Consider the following 5,037-nt stretch of genomic DNA (forward strand, 5'->3'; position numbering starts at 1 on the left):
AAATCATTATGCTGAATACCTTAAGCTTATACAGTGCTATATGTCAATTATATCTCTATAAAACTGGAAAGAAAAAAAATAAAAGCAATATTTTTAAACTGTATTTGAGGAAAGTATTGCATTGATATTTCCTCTCCCAGAGGGGAAGCAATCACAAAACAAGTACAGTTTTATCATTAATCATCAGGAGCTGTATTTTGATTTTTAAGATGATCATTAAAAATAAAACACAATGCATCATCCCACTGCTCTAAGAGCATTGTTGTAGATTCCATTCTTCAGGAAGTAATCTGAGGGCGACTCACTTAGTATCAATATAATCTTTGTAAAAAGGAAAAAAAAAAAACAGTAAAGATAAAACACAGCAAGCACAAAAAATTCAATGGCAGAATGATAACATGACCAATAATTAGTGGGTAAAAAATCAGTTTATCCAAAACATCCGGGAGAACACAAGAGGCTTCCCTGGTGGCACAGTGGTTGAGAATCTGCCTGCCAATGCAGGGGACACGGGTTCAAGCCCTGGTTTGGGAAGATCCCACATGCCGCGGAGCGGCTAGGCCCGTGAGCCACAATTACTGAGCCTGTGCGTCTGGAGCCTGTGCTCCGCAACAAGAGAGGCCATAATAGTGAAAGGCCCGCGCACCGCGATGAAGAGTGGCCCCCACTTGCCGCAACTAGAGAAAGCCCTCGCACAGTAATGAAGACCCAACACAGCCAAAAATAAATAAATAAATAACACAAGATGAAAGCAATCTGCAGACTACTTATATCATTGTTTACTAATTTCACTGTCATATGAAATCAAAACATATTTCCTTCACATACACAAATTTTAATAAATAAAACTAAAATCTTTTTTCAGATAGAGAATGATGTTTGCAAATGTTTGATATAAAGAGCAAATACATAACTAGCTCTATTTAAACAAACTATGCCTTTTCTCTTTGTTAAATTAAATGCTGTTATTTGAATTAATGTTACAATTTTCACACCTTCAAAAAATAGATATCAAGAGGGACCTGGACTAACAAATCATACTAATTTGGCTCTTTTTCCTCTTTGGTATTTTTCTCCCCACTACACTAGTGATTCTCAAATGCAGTCTTGCATTTGCAGTCCTGCATTCTCAAATGCAGTCTCAAATGCAGTCCTAGTGATTCCTGATGCAGTAGCATCAGCTAGAAATCATCTAGGATTCTGTTAGAAAGGAAAACGCTTGCTTGTTTCCCTGACACCACTGTGGAGACAGAGGCTCGGGTGCATTCAAGATTGGCAGCACCCATAACCCACCACCATGGTCAAGGAAGGCATTGCTGCTGGAGGTGTAATGGACATTAATACTGCTTTACAAGAGGTGTTGAAGACCATCTACATCCACGATGGCCTAGCACATGGAACTCACAAAGCTGCCAAAGCCTTAGACAAGTGCCAAGTCCATCTCTGTGTGCTTGCATCCAACTGTGATGAGCCTATGTGTGTCAAGTTGGTGGAGGTCCTTTGTGCTTAACACCAAACCAACTTAATTGAGGTAGATGACAACAAGAAACTAGAGGAATGAGTAGGCCTCTGTAAAACTCACTGAGAGGGAAAACCTAATAAAGTGGTTGGTTGAAGTTGTATGTTGGTTAAGGACTATGGCAAAGAGTCTCAGGCTAAGGATGCCATTGAGGAGTACTCCAAATGCAAGAAATGAACAAATGAAAAACTTAGCTAAGAAAGGAAGGAAGGAAGGAAGGAAGGAAGGAAGGAAGGAAGGAAGGCAGGCAGGCAAATTTGGGGACCTTACCTCAAGACCTCCTGAATCAGAATCACTGGGGTTAGGGCCCAGTAACAACTTTCCAAGTGGTATTGATGCACACAAAGGTTTGAGAACCATACTCTCGGTTGTTGGATCCGAGTACAGGTCCATCTCAAGTCTCCTCAGCTTTTCCATGTTCCACTAGTTTAGATCTAAAGGAGGGGAGAGTGAAAATGGCTTGCAAATGGAATCCTATAACCACTCATATCTGCTACTCCTCCAGCTCACGATCAACTGCCTAACCCATATGTAGACTTAACGTAGTAGCACATGAGGCATCTACTTATGTAGTCCTCACTCAGCTAAAGCTCAAGGACTGGTATTGCAGGATGAGGATGGAGAGGGCTACTATTTTTCACAAGAATTACAGAGCAATTGACTCCTAAACTATGTGTATGTATAATATCAGTTGCAATAATATCTTGAATATATTTAAAAAAGAGATCCATTAGAACCTTCACTTATAGAACATTTGCTTATATATCAATAGAACACGTCTTTGTATAATGATGGGGAATAAAATGTCACGGAAATAAGTGCACTCTCAGAGTGTGATGAAAATTCACCTACAAATACTGAAGCACATGGGCACACTGCTTTCAGTTTCTTTCTGTTTGGACTTAACCCCTGCTTGGTCAAAGAAATTAGAAAAATTAGAGCTGTATAAAGTAACAAGTCTCTTCCCAATTAAAAGCCATTTTAAATAATAAAGATGTAACCAACGAATCAAAACGCTGCTATATGCACTGCGCTGTGATAAGCACTGATGAGGAGAGGCTATAAATTAAAAAAGCAAAAACAAAAAACCCCACAACCCTAGAATAGCCACTGTAGATTTAGATATTCAGAGGATGAAACAACAGTGTGAGCTGAGCTGAGATGTAGAAACTGAACTGGTCTTTGAAGGAGGGATGTGTAGGGAGATGGGAATGAAAATTCCAGACAGGCAAATGCCATGAGCAAAGACCTTGAATACACTTGGCACATTTGGAGGATAATTGAATAGACTGATTTAGCTGGAGTGGGACATCCATATAAGAAAGATTGGAGAGATAGATTAGGTCCATTTTACTGTGGCCTTAAGTGTCAGGCCGGGGCACCTGACTTTTCTGAGAGCAATGGGGAACCATTTAAAATTCTAGGGACATGATGAAAGCAGTATTTTAGGAAGACTGGTTTGACTAAATGTGTAGAGTAAATTACAGTTGGGCTTCTCAAGCTATCAAATGAATATGAAATCACCTGGGATCCTCTGATTCAGTAGGTCTGGGAAGGCTGAGATCCTGCATTTCTGACACACTCCTAGTGATGCCTAGACGGCTGGTCCTCAGACAGTACTTTGAGTAGTGGGGGATCATGATATGGTTTTAAATTCAAGATATCCATTGAGGCATAATATTGAAATAGGGAGAGGAAGCATGCCATAAAGAAAAAAATAATTTTTTACAAGTTTATTATTCTAGTCTGTTCAATTTGTTTGCAAGGAGCAGTCATTTCTCACTCAACCAGCTGATGTAAAAAGGGAGACTATAAAAAAAGAACATAGGAGAAATTCATAGAAACAAATGCAGACAGTATGGTAGAATGTCTCCAGGAAATGGAAAGGGAATAGACACTGCTCTCTCCGTGTCTCTGGCTATATGCTTTCCTGTCTCCTTCTGCTTCCTTCTCCTGCTTACTCAGCAGTTTGCCCATTAGGACTCTCAGTCCTGACTCTAAATAACTTTAAGTTCAAGCATGCAACACCATCTTACTGCAGGCTCTTAAATCTCAGTATATATTCTCAGGAGAGAACCAGATTGGACCAGTCTTTGGATTGGTCCCAGGGTCAGGAGTCTGTCTCTAGTTCAGTCATCTGTTACCTGGACAGAGAGAGAGTCTTTCATGTAATATATCAGGGACTGTGAGTGAAATGAAGAGGGAGAGTTGGGGATGGCAGGCAAATTGATCAACAGATCTAAAATGACTGGTGGGAGAGAATCTCGGGTTCAGCTGAGGCCTCTATTGTTTGCACAAGATGTCAAGTATTTTCCATGTTTTTCTGAACATGTTAAAAACATTGAAAAACCAGTCTTATCAGCCTTAAGTTATGACCCACCTCCAGACTACATGAGTTGGTGAAAAATTCACTGAGGCTGAATAAGCAGGTGGTGAAAAATTCACTGAGGCTGCATAAGCAGAATGTTTTTCTGTTCCCAGCATCTGTGCATTCCTCCCCCAACCCTCCCTACAAGAGACTGGAGAGGGGAGTTCCTACCCCTCAAATGAGGGAGCTTTCCAGAGACTCATTTGGAGAACTTGACTTGTGTCTCCTAGAATTTGGGGGTACATGGGAATTGCAGTTGCACTTTGGAAAGTCTAAAAGTGAAAGACTGTGGCTGTATCATCTAGAGATGGCAGAGCAGAGGAAGAGAGGGAAGGACAGAAGGAGAGAGGTGCAGTCCCAGGAGTAAACTACATTCATACTGATGTGGAGCGGGGAGTGGGACTTGAACAAAGTGGGATCCTGCAGGAGGAAACTGCCCTATATTTAAAAGATCCCCACCCCTTTTAAGAGTAATGCTATCCAAATGTGAATCTCTAATATGAACTAGACTTTTTACTATCCAAGAATTACCTAAAAGGTATGGGACTCAAGGTATGAAGAAGGGTGAATCTTCAGAGCTGGTTTAAATGAAGGATTGGGGGGAAGGGTCCTGCCTGCACCCTACTAAGTACAACATGTTCTTTGAAACAACTACACTTGCAAAATCATGTCATCCAAATGATGGCTGCAGATTCCAGGCACTGATTAACTGGAGAACAGTCTAGCAGCCTAAAAACAGAACTTGGAGTTAAACATTTGTTCATTTTTCAACTTCTATTCTTTTCTTAAGATAAAACTGTGCTTCATTTGGAGTATAAAACCCAACAAAAAGCTCTTTAGATGCTCCAATGAATTAGATCTTTAGGGAAGGGAATATGAATCAAGAAAAAATGACAGGAGGTGAGGGAGAGATATAAATATTCTCACTTGCGTAAAAGCCACACAAGATTTCTTACTGAAAGTTTATGACAGACTGGATGATGGAGAAGCTAGCTGAATAGTATCACATACTTTGATATAATCATGTAAAATGCAATACCTGTAGCCTCAATTTACCTAAGCTAAACTAAGTAAAGATGAACACGACACCAGCCCCACCCTTATCTTCAACAAAGGAGTCCAAAAGCTGAGGAGGGAAGCCAGCCACACA

General features: G+C 40.4%; 1 pseudogene; it reads left to right on the forward strand.

The window, feature by feature from the left end:
* The first annotated feature begins 1,297 nt into the window (after nucleotides 1-1,297).
* LOC101319821 (small ribosomal subunit protein eS12-like) lies at nucleotides 1,298-1,696 on the forward strand (annotated as a pseudogene).
* Nucleotides 1,697-5,037: the final 3,341 nt, after the last annotated feature.

The sequence above is a fragment of the Tursiops truncatus genome, chromosome 14, assembly GCF_011762595.2.
Source record: "Tursiops truncatus isolate mTurTru1 chromosome 14, mTurTru1.mat.Y, whole genome shotgun sequence".
Classification (NCBI taxonomy): Eukaryota; Metazoa; Chordata; class Mammalia; order Artiodactyla; family Delphinidae; genus Tursiops; species Tursiops truncatus.